Source organism: Ictidomys tridecemlineatus, chromosome 7 (genome assembly GCF_052094955.1).
Source record: "Ictidomys tridecemlineatus isolate mIctTri1 chromosome 7, mIctTri1.hap1, whole genome shotgun sequence".
In the NCBI taxonomy this organism is placed as follows: Eukaryota; Metazoa; Chordata; class Mammalia; order Rodentia; family Sciuridae; genus Ictidomys; species Ictidomys tridecemlineatus.
This window is the reverse complement of record NC_135483.1, coordinates 134,601,235-134,621,758: the sequence shown is the minus strand read 5'-3', so window position 1 is coordinate 134,621,758 and position 20,524 is coordinate 134,601,235. Positions and strand designations below refer to the sequence as shown.

Genomic DNA, 20,524 nt, shown 5'->3' with positions numbered 1-20,524 from the left:
CAAAAAGTAAATTATTATGTGAAAATTCAACTTGAACAACATAAAGGCATTGGGCATGTGAGTAATTGTTACTGTTTTTAAAAGAAGTATATACTAAATTTTTGCATTATACAGAGAATACATTCCTTTTGTTTTTTCCCAAACCAATCAATTATAAAACAACAAAGCAATAAAAAATTTTAAAAAATTCAAACAGAGCAGCAAAGCAATGAAATAAACAAACAAATCCCACCTCAATAAATTCTTAAAGGCAGAAATTTGGTAGACCTCACCCACATGTTTTGATCACAATACATTAAACTTATAAAATTTTCTAAAATTTCAACTTCTATTTGGAAACTGAAAGCTTATGGCTCTTTTCAAAGTAAATATTGGTTTAAAAGAAGAAATCAGAACTATAAAATGGATGAATGCTGTTAGGGATATAGTCATAGTGGTATTTTTTCCAAAAAATGTCCTGGATTTATATAATTTTCAATAACCTTATAATAAGGAAAAATTCATTAGACATATGTTTCATAATACTAAAAAGAATAAAAAACAAACCTAAGTAAGGGTAAAAAAACTTAGGAACAAGCAGAACTAAACATATAGATAAACAGATTAATTGAAAAATATATCTAAGACTCCATTTTTGGAAACTTTCAATAAAAATGGAAAAAAATGCACTAACTTTGACTTAAAAATTTAAAAAAAGATGAATAAACAGAAAATGAGAAAAGTGGCTATAAAAACAAAAGTAAAATTTGCTATGAAAAATTATGTTAAAATCCTTGAAATTCTCTCTGAAATGAACATGTCTATGAAAAGTGTCAGAATAATCATGAAGTAGAAAATTTGACCAAGCAAATCTCATGAAAATTATTTTAAAAGAATATGTAAAGTTATTTTAAAATAACATTTTTTTAAGTAGATAAGTTAATTTCTAGGAAGTACTAAAATTATCTAAAACAACTTATTTTCACACTTTATAAACTGGCTCAAATCATACAAAATAGAAAAATTACTCAAAAAAATTTTTCAGGAAACTATATAAACTTAGTGGTAAAAATATCCTCACAAAAAGAACACCCTCAAAAAGTTATGTCATTTACAGGAAAACCAATAGTGGAATGCGAGACCATTATGTTAAGGGAAATAAGCCAAACTCAGGTCATGGGTCAGATGTTTTCTCTCCTATGTGAAAGGTGGAGAGGAAAAAAGGAAAAGAAAGGTGTGTGGTGTGTGTCTGTGTGTGTGTGAGGAGGATCTCCTGGAAATTAAAGGAAAGAAAATTAAAGTAGAGGAAAGGGACCCAGGGAGTGGGAGGAGGGGAAACAAAGGAAAATAGTGAAGAATGATATTGGCCAAATATTCTTGTTATATTGTGTATATTGTGTGCATGTACGAATATGTAACAACAAATCCCACCATATGTACAACTATAATGCACTTATAAAAAATATGGAAAATAGAACAACCACAAAAACAAAACCTGCAACCAATGCCACTAATGAATACAGGTATAGCATTCTTAAATAGAATAAAATAAAACTTATCAGAAATTTAATAAAATAAAAAAACTAAACATGTGGACCTAAATAGTAATGTTAAAACTAATACAATATTAAAATATATTAATGAAATACACTATATGAATGGTTCAAATATAGTCTGAACCATAACCAGATGCTAAAACAGGATTTAATAAGTATCACATCTATTTGTAAATTATAATACTCCTTGTAAGGAAAAATCAAAGATATTTCTTTGCATGATAAAATCTGTCTCAAATCAAATTTGTATCAGGAAATATACTGATATAAATATAGTGACAAAACACTATAAATATATGTGTCAAAACTAGGAAAAAGCTAGAAATTTTCAACATTAATATTTCCCATGCAAATCTGCCACTCTGATTAGAAGAAAATACTGATTAGAAATAAGTAGAGGAAACATGGCTTAGAAGTAAATCTCTGTAATTTGTTTTGTTTGTTTACAGTGCTAGGGATTGAACCCAGGAATTCAAGAAGGCAAGGCAAGTACTCTACCACTGTTGGTATCCAGTCTCTAAAAAAGAAATATTGAAAAAGAATAAACATAATTATCAACTTATTTAGAAACAAAATTATGTTCCCAAAAGGTTAAAAAAAGGAACTGAAAAAATGTTAAAATATGTAATGTAAGCATACCTATGTATTTCACTGTATGAAATCATTTTTCCAGAAGTTTAAATGCTGCCAACCACCTAAACTTTGCAATTATGGTTTAAGTTGAGAATATAGGCCAGGTCTGGAACAGTTTAAGAAACCATTTAGCACCCTTCAACAGATGAATGGATAAAGAAAACGTGGCATATACACACAATAGAAAGTTACTCAGCATTAAAGAATAATAAAATTATGGCTTTTGCTGGTTAATGGATGAAACTGGAAAATACCATGTTAAGCAAAATAAGCCAATTCCAAAAAACAAAGGCCAAATATTTCCTCAGATATGCGATGCTAATGCACAATAAGGGAGAGGGGAGCCAGGGAAGAATAGAGGTACTCAGGCAGAAGGGAGTGAAGGGAGGGGAGAGGGCATGGGGGTAGAAGGTAGTAGAGTGAATCAGACAATATTAATTACCCTATATGGATATATGATTACACAACCGGTGTAACTTTCCTCTTATACAACCAGAAGAATGAGAAGTTATACTTCATTTATGTGATGTATCAAAATACATTCTACCGTCATGTGTAAGTAATTAGAACAAATTAAAAGAAAGAAACCATTTAGCAAATGTTTTAGGACTTGTTTGGTATAATATTTATATGTTGTGATATATTCTGTATTTCTTAAACATTTTTAACAAAAGTCACTGCAAACTAACTTAGTGTGTAAGACCCTGTTATTTAGGCTTTCAGTGATGTTTTCAAGAACCACTTGTTAAGCATTATGCAGATCAAAAATGGTGCTATCAAAGCCTATGTCATATCATGAAGAATTCCACAAACATCATGTAGAAGTACTTACTACCAGATATTGCACAGCCAGAGTTAGAATTTTGATGTAAAAGTTAAGAAAAGCAAGTATAGGACAAGAGGAGTTTAATGAAACACATGAATCATCTTCTCTCCCACTTTCTGTAGATGGAATAACAATAAATTTTGACATCATTTTTGTCTTACCTACACATGAAAATCAGCAAGAATTTCCCAGTAAAAATATTCATATTTTCATCCTAGTTGAATAATGCTTTCTTCTTAAATTAAAAAGGTTATTAAAAAAACAATGTGCATCTTCAGGGAGATTATTGATAAGTAAATGCATTTATTGATTCTAATCAATCTTTAGGAATGTAAGTAACATTTTTTTCCATTCAATTTTATTCATATACTTTTGCTCACTTAAAATACTCCAAGACAGCAAATAGATTTTTAATTTGTATGATTTTATAATAATTTTTTGTGTTGAGGAAAATGCTGTTCCTACCCTTTCCATATTTTCTGAGCATTGTTATACTTAGTGATATCCTCAAGCATTCAGATATCTACAATTTGTTTATAAACTGTTTCCAAATCTAAATCTTTGTCTTCTGTGTTTATTTTTGTGACTTGTGCACTAAGTTTTTCTAACTTGCTTCTACTTCTTTCTTCTTTTTTGCTTAAATTTTGTCTATGGAATTTATATACCTTTAAAATCATGTTAATTTATTTATTACCACATCTAAATTCAAATCTGGAGTTAGACTCCCTGGATTTATTTTGGTTTAGATAGGTTTTTTTTTAGTTTAAATTCTATGTTCTTCAGTACCCTCTGATCTTAAATGTGGTCATAATAGTACCTGACTCACAGAATTGATCATTGTGAGGACCCAATAATTGGATTCCTATAAACGGTTTCAATAGTGCCTATAGAGCAGTAAACATTCCATTTGTGATATTTGTTTATCAATTAAAGTATTAGTAGAAAACAAATGTCAGAGCCAAAGAGGAGAATTTAATTGAAGAGATTAAAACAAAACAAAACAAAATGAAAAGACTGTTAAGGGAAAGTAGCGAAGTATTGTGCATCACAGGGCTAACAGCAGTAGGAAGCAAGAGGAGGAAATAATTACTGGAATCTGGAGGAAGCAGAGACCACTTGCAAGAGAATGGCCTTTGTGTTCAACCATGGCAATCTGACAGAAAGGAATCTGGTAAGGAGCACTGTACACCACACCATAGAAATGTCATAGGGCTGGCAGACACCCAAGGTGGCAACACACATAGCACTTTGCATGCAGTTCCCAAGACAAAGTATTGTCATGTTCTCTTTGAAAATATAAATGTAAAACATACCTGATAAACTTTTTTATATTATTGTTATTACCATGCCCCCATAACTAATGTTCCATTGATTCTTACTGCCTCTATATTTGAATATCTCTGATGCTTACATCTCTGAGCCAATCTATACCAGTCAATACATTCTTTGGTTTGGTTTGATTTTGCTTATATTCTCCTGAGGCTGTTTCTATCTATTAGATGCTGTAGAGAATATTGTGTCCTGAAATATCATTTCACCAATTTGTAAGATGCACTTGTCACTAAAATTAAGATACCATAAACTAAAACATAGTAAAAACAACAAACAAAATAAAAACCATACCTTGTAGAAAGTTTTGAACTGTAAAATGTATTTTATTGATTTATAAATCATGTTTAATTTCATTTACAACTGTTTATGCTCTTTAACAATGAGACCAAATTTTGATAGAGTCCACTGAAGTCAGCAATCTGATAAACTAGAACCTCAGGGAAAAATGAAGAACATATGGGTTCTTATTGGCTGAGCAACATGTTTTCTCAAACAATCCTGCAATTAAGTGTTTAAAATTCCTGCAAAGCTATACATTTTTTGCCATTGTGATGTCTGTAGACTATTGCAATCTGCATTTCACTCCTTTCTGTAGAAGCTCAGTTATTGTATTTTATAGATTGCACTTTTAAAGCTAGATGACAATGATAAAAGGAGAGGTAGGCTGTGTATATGCAGATGTATGTGTTTATAGTTAATTCTGCTACTGATTATAAAAATTACTCACTTTGAAGTAAGAAAACACTAAGTAAGATTTGGAGGGAGAAAAAGAGACAGGGAGAGAAAGAGAGAGGAATCCCCAAATTATAATCATCAAAGTTTTCTCTGAAAATTTTATAAAAACGGTATCCATATAACTTTATAACTCAACACGTAGTCCACTAAGATTAACACAAAATTTAAATACTATTAAATGCATATATATTAAACTACCAAGTGCTATTTTAATAAGTTTCTTGAAGTGGAACACAGTTATGCTATAAATGTAAGATAACTCAAACAGTATCTTGATTGAAGTTTTCAACAGATATATTGGTCACCTCCTATGGCACGCTGTGTGTATAGGTACTGGGTACCTTGTAGAACTATAAGATGTGATATTTGTCCCTATATAATTCATTGATTTAAATGACAGATAATGTCTCTGGTATGCATATATACATATGGCTAATATTCAGGGTAACAAGTGCATAGATAATGCAGAGTTTAATGGAAGTACATGTTGCATATGAGAACAGAAGGAATGTCATAAAGGGATTGATATTTGAATTAGACCTAATTAAAGTAAAAGTTCATAGTATCTTCTGAAGTATTGGAGATATTACAAAAATATTTTCATTGGAAATCTGAAGTTTATGAAGGGCAGAATTATATTTAGTGAAAAATGTTTTTAGTATGGGATCGAATGGAAAGAGATACAATTTCCAATGGCCAGTTGAAATTTTTATATCAGTCGGAACTTTCTATAAAGAAATATGGACTTTAGATGTTTAGCAAGAACAAATGTCTAAGCTGAGGTTCAGAACAAAATATGCATGAATTGTCTTTGGGGAAGTCAGTGGGGTAATATTGATTAGATTCTAGTTTATATAAACTAAGTGTTATGGTTTGAACATGACATGTCCCCCCAAAGCTCCTGTGATTCTGCAGGTATATTTAGAAGTAAAATCATTGAATGTGAAAACTATAACCCAATCAGTCCATCCTAGCTTGAATGGACTAACTGGATGGAAATTGTAGGTAGCAGGTGGGGCATGACTGGAGGAGGTGGACGCCCTGGAAGGATGCATCTTCCTATGGCCTCTTCCTCTCACTTTCTCTCTTTTTCCTGACCCTGTCATGAGCTTAGCAGCTTTTCTCCACTGGGACTTTCCCCCACCTTGCGCTGACTCACCTTGGGCCCAAAGCAATGGAGTCAACTGTCTATGGACTGAGATGTTTGAAACCATGAGCTACAAATAAACTTGCCCTCCTCTAAGTTGTTTTTGTTGTGTATTTTGGTCACAGCAATGAAAAGCTACTAAAACACTAAGTTAATACAAAATTTTATTACAGTTAAAAGCAGAACAGTTTTCTCTCTTGAACTGAGCAGCAAAATAATACTCTTCACATAATACTCAGAAATCTAAGGGTTTGCTTCAAACTGAAAAAAATACAATATTTCCAAGAAATCTTGCATTACATATATTTATCTTTGAACCAGGGAGTACATTAAATTTTCTATTATGTGGCTACTGGGATTAATAATTGAAACAATTGAGAAAGACTGAGATCCTGGGTGAAATATCAGCTTCACCACTTCTAAAAAAGTGAGATTAACATTTCCCTTTATATGACTATTGTAAGGATTGAAGGCATCTACATAGAGAAAGATCATGATGCATAGCACATACTGGAACAATATTATATTTTAAGTACATGTTCATCCTGTGACTAAACCAGCATCTTTTAAAATGTTCTTATGCACCAACCACTGGGCTAAATGCTTGGGAGATAGATATGAAAATCAAGTTCCTGATTTAGAGGCTCTCCCAACCCAGAACATGGATAAGCAAGCAAAGAGTAAAGAAGTCAATGAGAAGCATCATATGTTAGATAAATCAGGAAAAGGTCATCAGGCAGGGTTAATTATACATTTACATTCCTATAAGCCTTGGTATTGTAATAACTATGCATTTTATTCCTATTGTCATAAATACTGAATGAAAATCAGGCAGATTGTAGTGGGTATTTTTAAGTGTGAGTCAGCCCAATAAAGGTGAAAGAGAAAGTATGGTGCACCTTAAAGAAACACAAGTTATGAATCTAAGATTCACTCATTTATCCAACAAACAATTTTAGTTCCTCTATATGTCAGTAACTATTCTAAGCACTTGTGAAACATCGGTACACCAGATAGAACCTGCATTACTAATGCATGAAATAGAAAGTACAGAGTATGCTTCAAAATAAAGGTGATAAGAGTTACAAAAAAAGGGGGGAAGGAAAACAAAGAAAACACAAGAACAAAGAACAAAGCAAAGAAAAAGATAGCCAAGAATAATAGTTCAACAAAATGTATTGTTTCTGTACCATAGGTTGAGAGGAAGTGGTTGATAATTTAAATGGAATAGTCAAAACAGTCGTGGCTTAGAAATGACATTGGAGCACACACGTAAGGCAGGTGAAGAGGTTACTCATGCAAATATCTGAAGCAAAGCCTTCCAGGCAGTGGGAATAGCCCCAAAGATGGAAATATTCCTAAAATATTCAAGAAATACCACAATTAAACAAGGGAAAGAGAAATTGGAGATGCGGTTAAGAACTAATGGATGGGAGACCAGATCAAATATTATCTTACTAGAAATTATAATGTGGGCTTTTACTCTGAAAATAAATGGTTGGGACATTACTTACAGGATTTTGAGCAGTGATGTGGCATAAATGTATTTCTGTCTGCTATTTTAGGAATAGATTATATTAAAAAATAGAATAATAAAGGCTAGGCAGGAAATTAACCACAGATTGAGACGTGGAGTGGCTTATTTAGATTACCTTCAGGGAAAATGGAAGCTCATAGTCAGACATATAGTCTAGGTATATTCTAAAGTCGAAGTCAACAGGAATTCCCAAGGACTGAATATGTGATACCAGAAAAAGAGAATAATCAAAGGAGATAACAGAGTTTTCAACCTGAGCATAAAGAAAATTGGAGGGACCTCTCTATCAAAATGAAGAAGAATTGGGATGGGAAGAGGTTGACTGGACGAGAAGGAAGGTCAGAAATTTCGATTAGGGCATATTAACTTTGATCTATCTACTAAGTATTGAAATCACCATGTCAAATAAGCAATTAGACATACAAGTGTACTTCAAAAAAACTTCCTGAGTTGGAGTCCTTCAGATGTAATCATTATTTATATGACATTTAAAGTCATGAAATTCAAGGAGGAGGGTCACAAGAAAATAGATGTAAATAGAAGAGAAAAGAGAATTAGGGCTTAAACTAAGGACACTCTCAAATAGTGACATGTGTGAAAGCAAAATGAAGTGAGTGTGAATGAGAAAACAATAAGGTAAAAGTCAAGGTCAGGTGCCATGTAATCACAGCAGCTCAGGAGGCTGAGGCAGAGGATCATGAATTCAAAGACAGATTGAGCAATTTAGTGAGGGACTAAGTAAGCACCTTAGCAATATCTTGTCTCAAAAAAGGGCTGGGGATGTGACTAGTTACTAAATGACTCTGGGTATAATCTCTAGTACAAAAAAAAGAAGATGCATTTCCAAATATGGAAATATTTGAATCCATATTTTAGTATGTTTTTTATTTTATCTTTGGGAGATTTATAATGTTAACCTTTAAAATGTTAATTTATAATGTTAAAAATCAAATAGATTATATATTTATACTAAAAAAGAGTACAAGATAAAATCATATATATATTATATATATATATATATATACACATACATACATACACACACACACATATATATATATATATGAGTTCAATATATATGGGATTGAACTCATCCCCAGCCTTATTTTGTATTTTATTTAGAGATAGGGTCTCAGTGAGTTGCTCAGTGTATTGCTTTTGCTGCCCCTGGCTTTGAACTCATAATTCTCCTGCCTCAGCCTCCTGAGCTGCTGGGATTACAGGCATGCACTACTGCTGCCGGCCAATTTTTTAACTGCTAAATTGGAAAAAGATTAATGCTTATACCCTGTGTTGGCATACTTAACAAGGAAATTGGCATTCATGTATAATGATGATAGAAAATGTAAATCACTAACATATTTTTTCTATGTGGCAATTACACATACACAACCTTGAAAAAGTGCATTTCTTTTAATCCAGTAATCCATGATCTAGAAAATATCATAAAAATATAATAAAATGTATGCGAAAGTTTACCATACTATTTCATGAAATATTTGTTACAATGGAAATACAAGCATAGAAAATAATTCAAAAGTTCAATAGAAAATAACAGATGTTCAAAAGGAATTTGTTGAAATCAGTTTTGGAAATCCCCTATAATAGAATAACATGTAGCCATAAACATGATTATATAGACAAAAATTTAATGACAAAAAAGCAATAAAGTAGGTTTTAAAAAGAAAAGAGTACAAGATAAAATCATATTTATAAAAAACTAACCAACTAGCTATCAAATAGTTTCTGATAGAAAATGTATTAATAATTTTTTTTAGTTTTCTTTTGTGTTTTTAAAACAGAACTAATGAAGATATAGTGTATTTATGTTATGGAAAAATAAAATTAATTTAAATTTAATGAAAGGAGTAGACGAATTGGTCAAGCAGAAGTTTCACTGAAACTGTGCTTAGAAATCCCTGCTGTAGCCAAACTTGGAGTCTTTCAGTTAGTTTGGGACTGCTCATAAAAGGTGGGGGGGGGGCATTCCCTGAAGACTGGTCTCATTGTCACTGAGTATCTGAGAAATAAATTTAATCCTGACTCTTCATCTTTAACCCACCACCCAGAGTCCTGCCTACCACGATTGTTCACAAAATTCTCTTAACATGGCTCCAATATCTCCATCGCCTTTACTACCAGTTACATTAAGTCAGCCTCATCTCTCCTGTCTCATAACAGATTTCTATAATCTTTGTTTCTCTGTAATCCATTCTCTACATATAGTCAAAAGAGTTATTTAAAAATACAAATGAGATTATGTTAGTCTCTAATCAAACCCTACTGAGAGCTTCCAGTTGCTCTTTGACAACATTAAAATCTTTACAATAATTTATGAAGACCTACATGATTGTCCTTTCTCTCCTTATGGGTTTTGCAGTCACAATTCCTTTTCTTTGAAACGCACAACTCTAGATTTTCTTATTGCTGAAAATTTTATATTTTAGTTCAAATAGTCCCTCCTCAATGCCATATTCTTTAACCAAAGCTAACAGCCCACTCCTAACGCAAGCAGGACATTTTTTGGGGGGTGGGGGTACTGGGGATTGAACTCAGGGGCACTACTCAACCATTGGGTCACATCCCTAGCCTTTTTTTGTATTTTACTTAGAGACAGGTTCTCACTGAGTTGCTTAGTGCTTTGCTGTTGCTGAGGCTGGCTTTGAACTTGTGATCCTCCTGCCACAGCCTCCTGAGCTGCTGGTATTATAGGCATGTGCCGCCATGTCCAGCGTGTCATATTTTAATATATAGCTGTTCTCTCATGTTCATTGCATCTATGTCTCTTTGAAATTACCTTGTTCACTTATTTGTTTGGTAATTTATTATCTATATACAATAATACAAACTTGATAGAACAGGAGTACTTTTTTTTTGCTGTACTCCAGGTCTCTAGAACTGTGTGTAACAGATGACAGCAGACAATCCATGGGAGACACACAAGCATAGGAAGTCACTTCACCAAAGAGCAATGGCAACAAAAGGGAATGAAGAGAAGGGAAGGGGAAGGGGATTAGGGAAGATGGTAGAATGGATTAGACATAACTTTCCTATATTTAGATATGAATACATGATCAGTGGAAATCCACATCATGTACAACTGCAAGAATAGGATCCTAATTAGAATAATTTATATCCATATATGCTTGGTATGTCAAAATATACTCTACTATCATGTATATCTAAGAGGAACAAACAAATAAATAAAAATAAACAAGAGCAAAGGAAAGAAACAATAAACTCTCCAGCAAACTACAAGGTATATGCATGATTATATGTGAAATATACTGTATTTTTCAAAGTTTATTCTCATTGTCTTTTTGAAACAGGTTAAATTCATATAGTGTCCACATTCATGAAGTGAATCAAAGGTACACAGGAACCACATGAAAGAGCACCCAACAGCCAAACTGGGATGTTTTTCATTAACAAAATTAAGTTACTTTATTCTATGACTCAATGTTGAAAATAATTATAGATGATCTATAATGACATAAATAATTGAATAAATAAATAGGATCAAAATCTCCTATGCAGAAGAATTCCAAATAATGCTCTGTCCTCAGGATGAAGGAGTATAACCCCTCACTCTTTAACTGTGGGTTGTTTATAGTGACATCCTTCTAAAGAGTGCAGTATGGAAAAGGGGAAAAAGCAATTTCACAATAGTAAAAAATGAAACATTTCTCCAGCCACCTGATCAGAGCCAACATACCATGTGGATAGTATGTATCCTTGAAATGATGTGCTGAAAATAGCACTTTCTTCCTGCAGTTTTCCTCCCCTAAATCAATTAATGCCCATTTAATCATGAGAGAAACATCACACTACTTCCAAAGGAAGCACATCCTACAAAACTTAATGGTACTCCTCAAACCCATTAATGCTATCAAAATTAATATTGATATTAATTTTAATTAAATATCCATTTTCTTTTTTCTAAAATATGATAATGGGTTCCCTTATGTCAAAGAAAGTAGTTCACAAATATAACACTCTAAGTAAAACTTGGGACTATTGATGAGTTAACTATTGGAACTAGAGTCAAAGGGATAAAAATGTCAAACAATGTACTTAAATATATTTAAAATCCATTGACCTTCACAAATTCATGTTAAGAGGTATAAAAATACATAAAAAATGTTCATGGCATTACTGCTTATAATAGTGAAAACATGGACTTAAATAAAATATTTATCATTATGGGAAGTGTTAGTATTTTGTGATACACTCATGAAGTAAAATCCTATAGCTCAGTTGAAGTGTACATCTATATATCAAAATGGTCAATTCTCAAAATCATTTCTTTGAAGTTCAAAAGTAAAATCAAGAATGAGGCAACATGATACCATTACATAGAATTTTAAAAACTCACAAGCAATGGTCTAAATTATATGTGCATGCAAGTTGTGTGAAGCATAATTTTAAAAAAATATGAATGTGAAGATTGTGTATCAAATTCAAAAACAGCTATCGCCTAGAAAAGGAGTGATAGGAATGGACTTAGCTTGGGGTAGAAAAGAAACCTCTGTACCATATTCAATCTCTTTTTGTGAGAATCTGAACTATACAGCTAAGTGATGGTGAATTTTTAAAGGCAATAAACAAACAAGTTTATAAATCAAAATCAGAAAAAATATTTATAAACTATATCCAGTACAACTTTTCTGCTCTAAGTATTAGTTCTCTTGCTTCAGAGGATGAGCCAACAATAAAATTCATGTTATTCATTTTAAGTAATTTGTTCCACAGCCATCCCATTTGGTCTATATGTGCCTCTTCCCATTCATGGCCCATCTCTGGCTGCTCTTCCACGGCTCTCCCTTGTTCACCAGCACAACTGGATACACATTCCTGCTCCTTACGCTGGCTTTCTTTACTGGATCTCAACCAACATTTCATATTTTATACCTTTGTTACCACTAATAAATATCAAATAGCTAGTGTATCTTCTCTGGGTTTGAAAGAAGTTTCATAACTTGTTTTTTTGTTGTTGTTGTTGTTGTTTCTACCCAAGGAAATATGTCTTTCATCAGTACCAGAATTTTCTTGGCTATTATCATTTTAAATATCAAATCCCCCTCATTGTGTCAATTATTTCCTTCTAGAATGTCTCTTAAGTATTATTGGACCTTTTAGTTCTAGGTATCATTTATTTTAACTAGAAGAATTTTCACTGATGCTTTCTGGGTAACATTGCATATCTCCTATAAATATTTAATTCTTACATTAATGTGTTTTTTCCATTTAACCCATTCATTGATTACATGCTAATTTTTATTTTCATTTGGTTTCTATTCTTTCAGTATCTGCCTATTCTCATTTAAAAGTGTCTTAGTGTCTTATTTTATTCCTTAACTCTTTTTTGGGGGTGGGGGTGGCGTTTAACCAGGGAATGAACTCAAGGGCACTTGACCACTGAACCACATCTCCAGTCCTATTTTGTATTTCATTTAAAGACAGGGTCTTACTGAGTTGCTTAGCACCTGGCTTTTGCTGAGGCTGGCTTTGAACTCGTGATCCTCCTGCTTCAGCCTCCCAATCTGCTGGGATAACAGGCATGTGCCACTGTGCCCAGCATATTCCTAAACTCTTTTATCATTTTCAACAAGTTTATTTATAGTTTATTTTAGGCCACTTTATTATCTCAAGTTTCTGAGATGATAATTTCATATATTTTTTGTTAATTTCTGCTAAATATATCTTCTGACAGTTTATTTCTCAGATGCCTTGCAATATTTCATTGTGAGTATATCTTAGGAGTATGTTATTATTCCTCTGAGATTTATGGCTAGGAAAATTTTGCAATTATTTCTGAAAAGCATTCATTCTGTGTTGATTTCAACAGTGAGGAATTTATTTTCTAGAATACTCTATTTTCTGATTCTAAACATATTTGACACATTTCTAAGGTTTTAATTCTTTGTAAAGTACTTTTTGCTTATTAAAACATAGGATAATGATAGTTTTTCTTATACTCCTGGATCAGCACATTATATTTTCTACTTCTCATGTTAGTGAAATTTACAACTCTCTGAGGTCCTGTGCTCTATACATAAGATTCTTGTTGACTTCCTTCAGGGTCAATACTTCATCTTTTCCCTAAATGTGTTATACCATCTACTGCCCATATCACTGGGTCAGATTTCATGTTTATTGAAGTTTTTGGTTGACTCCTTATTTCTAGATATGATGGCTACTTTTTATTTACTATGAGCTTAACTATGTCTGTAATTTTTATTGTATTTTATTTCAATTTCCTTAGATATTGTAGAGGAGATACATGTTCATTTAGTCTGCCAAGTGGTCATAATTGAAATTCACATATGTTTTGTTAAATTATTACTCTTATTTTACTAGGTGTCACTTCATTTTAAATTGCTAAGATGTAGGAAGTTCTTAATATGGGGTTTCAGGAATAGTGCCAGAAGCTATCAATATAAGACATTTTTCCTGAAAGCCTGTGGAAAAACTACATGAAGTTCAAGAGTTTCTCATGACCTGCTTGTTCCGAGTCCAGGTTGGTAATAAGAGTACATCAGTCAATAACAGGTGTTTCTGCACAGAATTGATTTCCCTGCTAAGTCAGTCTCATAAGTTACTTCATGACTAGTGATATGGCTAAGGATTAAGCAAGAGTCATTAGAGATTTCAACTGGTGGATCTAATCCAGGCTGGTAATTGGGACAGCTTATCTATTTTAGGGGTCATCTTACTTTTTAACTTTCTGACACTTAGGTAAAAAGATCATGAACCATTATTTGGGTAGATTGATTAATGTAAAACATAGTCACATTCTCTTTTCTGAATTTTCTTTCTTTTAACCCTTAGAAACAGGTCAACAAAAGGGAAGAGCAGAGGAAGGGGAATGGGAATAAGAAAGAGTAGAACAAATGGGGCATTACTTTCCTATGTGCATATATGATTACATGACCAACGTAATTCTATATCATGTACAACCAGAAGAAAGGGAAGTTATATTGCATAAATATATGATATGTCAAAATACATTCTACTGGCATGTATAACTAATAAGAACAATAAAGTATGACATTCAAAATCATGTTATTTAAAACAACAAAAAATAAACAAAAGAAATGGGCCAATGATATACATCCCAGCTTGCCTGGTCAGTACTGATTTATACCTGTTGTTCTGGAGAAGTAATTAAAAAACCACAGGATGGTTTATGTGATTGTTTAATGATGACCCTATGAAATGAGATTTCTTGACTTTCAGAATTATCAATGTGGGAGATAGCAGGGTGAACTGAGCATTTGCCTGGCTGATCTTAGCTGGCTGGAAGTTGCTCGGCTTTCTCAGTGGCTTAGTTCAGGGGGGACACAGAAATAGAGAAAAATATCCCTGTAGTTTCATAATATTGGACTCATAAGAAGACATTGTCCTTGACTGGCTCGCTTCATGGTTTAGATATTGACTTGCAACATCAGTTATTCAGGGAAGGCAAAGAGTGTCAGTCTTCTCTCACCACTATCTTATCATACCCTGTCTTCTTTTTCATGATTTTCCAACCAATCCACTGTCCTTCAAACACGGTGAATAAGAATTTTGTTATTCCACTGTTACTCTCCCATGGGTATTACTCAACACAAGATGAAGTGGGGCATAATTACATAACCACATGGTTTTATAGTTATTCACTAGAATCACCAAGACATGCCCACATGGAAAACATAATCTCAATTGATTCTAGACACCACCAATTACTGAATAATTCAAAACTATAATAATAACTGAAAAAATTTAAAGCATGTCTTGGGGCGATAAATTCCTGAGATCATTTTTATCCAGGATAAGATTAATTTTGACCAAGGATATATCAAAATTAACTAATGTGATTATATTCTTACCCTCAAAAAATGTTATACTTTCTGATGTGAAAATATATTTAAATACCCTTGATTCTTATTTTTCTAAAACTTTTCAGAAATAACTTAAGTAAAAATGTTCTGTATTATTAACATAGTAATTGTATTTTTATCAAAATAGAAATCTTGATTGAAAAATTTAATGCAATATTACTGGGAAAAACATACATTTTTAATTTTCTAACTGCAACTCTACTTCTGGTTCTACTTGTCTTCTACTACTGTAAATCCAAATTCAATAAAGAAGAGGTGACATCAACGTGGGAATATTATACAGAGATAAGCAAATAGTATTTAGTTTTTAGTTTTGATAGAATTTCACCTCATGGTTTTCATGCAAGTCATCTTTCCTACACAGACATAATATTTCAATAAGCAGTACTCTATTTCCAATGATGGCTCATTGTTATTATAAAAATGTACATAAAATTTTGATGCTCCTTAAAATTAATATAATACAAATTTCATTTTGATTATTAAAAATCTCATTTGCTTAATTGAAATTATAATTATTCTTCTTTGTTGAATCTTAAGCAAGATCGTTTGCCAACATAAGCAAGTCATTTTTTCATGAACTTTGTTTTCAGTATATTCAAACAAAATTAGAGGAGATAATGTAAACTGTGTTCTAGATATAACAAGCATGTGATGAAGCTGTTGGCAAAATTCATATCAATAATATTTTAAAATGCAAAGTATGTATTTAAAAATCTTGAGTCTTTTACAAAATTGGCTTTCCTCTGAAATAAACTTATCGGTAACTATCATCATTATTTAAACACACTGAGTAAAATGTATTAATAATGTATAGAACAAAAGAGATAACATCAGGGAAAGTAGTGCATCTTTCTTTTGGCAACACCTAAAAGTGGCTTGGAGTTGATATTAAAAGTGTTTGTGACTTTGGCTACAAAAAGTTTTCATTAGAAAATTTTAGAAGACCCTGACGTGTACTTTCTAGCATATTTTTCAAGAGCAGAAAAAGCTGAAAGCGATTATTCTAAGATCTGTCTTGTGTTTTCTGTCTCCTATATTTAAATTATAACATTATAAAATAGATATTTTTCAAAGGGAATTAACAACAAACTCAAATGTGCTATTTGGAGCTTTTGAAAGTGCTCGAAGTTGAGAAGCGATGACCGAGGTTTGCCGCATGGTCAGCACTTGCCCAGGAAGCTCTAGTGCCAAGCGTGGCTCAGGAGCCTCCAGTGGGCGTGCAGCACGTGTTAAGGGAATTCAATTTGAGTTAAAAGTTAGTGTTTCCATTTCAAGTCAGCAGGCATTCCATCCACACCCCCCAAATGTCCATCCCACTGCTTTAAAAAGACAAAGACATCAAAATACTGTAATTTATTGGGTTATGAATTCTACACTTCGCAATAATAATCTGAATCTATTAATAAGAATTAGAGCAAGGTACAAACTGAATTCTTTCTTACTTTAATTACTAGGAATTGGAACTAGACAAAGATTCTTTCACATAATATCTGGAAACTGAATGAGGTAATTGCAAGAATACCCAGGGGTCTCCAGGGGAGGACAGGAAGAAAGAACAGGACACTTGTAGGACATGGGGACATTGCCTTTATGATGTTGTCTAGGGCTGACCCCAAAGGAAGAGAGGCCACTGGTGCCCACACTGCCACCTGCATGCCTTCTTCAGCCCTTGTCACTCTGACCTGCCTGGCTCACCAGACAGTGGGATGCAGTCAGCTCTGGAATGAAGGATGTCATATTTATATTCAACCAAGTCTAAACTGAACTGCATTTGCCTGAGTTGAGAAAACAGCTCTTTTCAGAAGGCTCCCGTATGGGGTCTGGGATTCTTCATCAACACCTGCACCTTTTTCAGGGATCCACGTTGCCATTCTGGTACCTGTGAGTACAGGAGAATCCCTAGAGATCAGCTCTAGGAAACACGAGTGAGGATTCTGGAACTACCAATGAAAAGAGAAAAAAGACCATCTGATAGGAAGCTGCACAATGGACTTGACTTCCTTAAGGAAAGAACATTTATGATACCTTGACTTTCTTCTCTCTATAAAAATCCCAGTGAAAGCACTAATGAAACTGAGGGAGTTATCCAAATGCCAGCAAACCAGCCTTTAATAATCAAACTTGATATGTGTTGGTGCAATGCAAGTTTCAAATAGAAGCTGTTTATAAACAGGTCATTCCGAATAAGAAATAGATAAGTTAAGTATGTACAATGAGCTTAACAAGAAACACCATTATTTGTCTCCAGTTCAAGGATTAATATCACTACACTTGCTCCTCGGAGAAAGTGTTTTGCTACTGGGGATTAATTATTTCTTCCAGAAAGTCCATATGTGGCAAATAGCCTTTTGTGAGGAACCAACTGATTTAAACACTTTATCTTACAAAGACTTGATTTCCAAGAACAAGCCACTCAAAGTGAGTTACACCAATTTTCTTCTCTATCATCACCCATTCCTTCCTCTCTCAAATTTTGAAAAGTCCTTTCTTCTCCCAACTCTTTTAAGACTAATACTTAAAGACTTTTTCTTTCCTCAGAAAATCTCTACTGATTTCACATCCTTACTCTACAAAGGGGCCAAAGTTTTTCTAATCTTAACTAAAATCCAGTGTCCCCCCCCCCCCATAGTACCTGGTAAAATATTCTCTCTTAACTGTCACAGGTAAACTTTCTAAAATTTAAAATATACTTCCCAACTGTCTCATTTCCCATTTAGTCCTTAGAGCTCCAGACTCTGCCAGTCTACTAAGTCTCTTCTCAAATACTAAGTCCCTCATCTCTGTCCTATGCTCTTATTAATCATCTCCTTTATGGGTTTTCTACTGTCGCCGATCCTCATTTTTGCATTCGAGTTACCTGTTTTTGCCTTCTCTGACGTTGTTATGACACCCATTTCTGCCATTATTTTTCTACACATAAATTACATGGTTTCTAGTTTCCCTTTACTCTCCAAATCTTCAGATCATACCCCATCATCTCACTTCACTTTTATTCCCCCTAGATGTGCCTTTATGAGTCATAATTCTTGCACATAACTTCATTTAAACACATATTTTCAGCCTTAACTTCACATATGATTTCTGGACATAAACTTTTTAGCTTCTTACAGACTACCTTTGTGTGGAAGCAGGTGTCAGTATGTCACATGCACAACATTGAAATCCTTTCTTTTGATGCTCCAAGGGAATGACAACAAAAAACAGACAAATCCCTTCAATCTGATTGGATTATCTGCCATTCTCTATCATTTTCCTATACACTGCCCTATAATTCTCCATTTTCTTGTAATTTGCTTTCCTCACCTTTATACCCCAAAATGAGCAATTTTCTATTTTTGTTTATTTATATCCAACTCACTCCTAAAGATCAAATTTCATTCTCACATCCTCACAAAATCTTTTTCTCTGAGCTCTGAGATCCTCGTGGATAAAAATTAGGACTACTTTTACTCTGAATCTGAGGGTAACTTTTCAGAGGAACCATCTGATTTAAGTAGAAAAAAATGTTTTATGTAAGACAAGCCCTCATATTTGGATTACATGTACGTTCTCACCTTTCTTTATTCCTTATTTTGGTGTTTATATTATTTGCAGCTACAATGCTTTCTATATATGTATATTTTCCTGTTGAATTCTTTGATGTAAACTCCATGACTATTTCTCAATTTCTTCTATGGACAGTTCTTGGCAACATGACACCTCACAAATACTACATACAGAAGCGACACATTTTAGTTCCCTTCTTTTCTCAAGAAATTGAAGAATTAGAGTACAATTGGTACTTATAAAGTGAAAAAGGAAGAGAAGGCCAGGACATGAAATAATAGTCTTGTGTCAATAGATAAAACTATATGTGTAATCTATTCCCAAGGAGAAGTATCAGAATTGTGAGTTAGTACAAGGCCATCTATTTCATATGGGCATGGGGTAGAATGACACACCTAAACCAGGCATGGTGGGCCTGCCTGTAATCTCAACAGCTCTGCAGGCTGAGGCAGGAAGATCTCAGTTTCAATGCTAGCCTCAGCAATTTAACAAGACTGTAAGCAACCTAGTGAGACCTTGTCTCAAAAAATAAGAAAGGGCAGGAGATATGGCTTATCAGTCAAGTACCTTTGGATTCAATCCCTGGTACAAAAAAAAAATGCGGTATACCTAATTTAATAGTGAAAAGAGAACACCAAGAAAACAGTCACCACAATAATTTAGTTTTCTTGGATATTTTGGCAAGTACCCAAGAAAATTTAACACTGCATATGATATGTCATTGAGCAACATGTACACTGAAATTACTTTATAGAATTTGCCCAAAATGTCTCTCTCTCTCTCTCTCTCTCTCTCTCTCTCTCTCTCTCTCTCTCTCTCTCTCTCACACACACACACACACACACACACACACACACACAGTCGATATCAATACACCTATGCCATTTAGATATGTTCACAGTAAAGGTAAATTGGTTTTGTGGAAAACACTGAAAAACTGCCAGTCAGTTTCTAGCCTTGCCCTATTTTAATATGTGACTCTAAATGCATAAATCCACTCAATGTGAAATCTACCTAATGTCTCAGCCATAGTTGCTTTTTAAAAAATGATAAATGGATAAATGCTTTTGAAAATCTGTGATTCTAAAATACCCATGTAGATAGAGCCATGTGGAAATGAAAAGTCTTTATAAAATCCATATACTAAAATAATAGATTTTTCTTTCTCTTTGGCTTAAATCATTCCATAAAATCATTCCCCATGGCTTTCACAACCTCTGACACAGCACAACTACCTCTTTATAGGAAAGCCATGACTGAGATAGAAACATCCCTATGCACCCCCGCCACCTGCCACCCTCTCCATCATCTCACACACACACACACACACACACACACACACACACA

General features: G+C 33.4%; 1 protein-coding gene across 3 annotated transcripts in view; it reads right to left on the bottom strand.

The window, feature by feature from the left end:
• Positions 1-20,524, bottom strand: part of LOC101972145 (sodium channel protein type 2 subunit alpha) — a 208,214-nt gene that overhangs the window by 124,393 nt on the left and 63,297 nt on the right. The gene's annotated exons all lie outside the window — the stretch shown is intronic.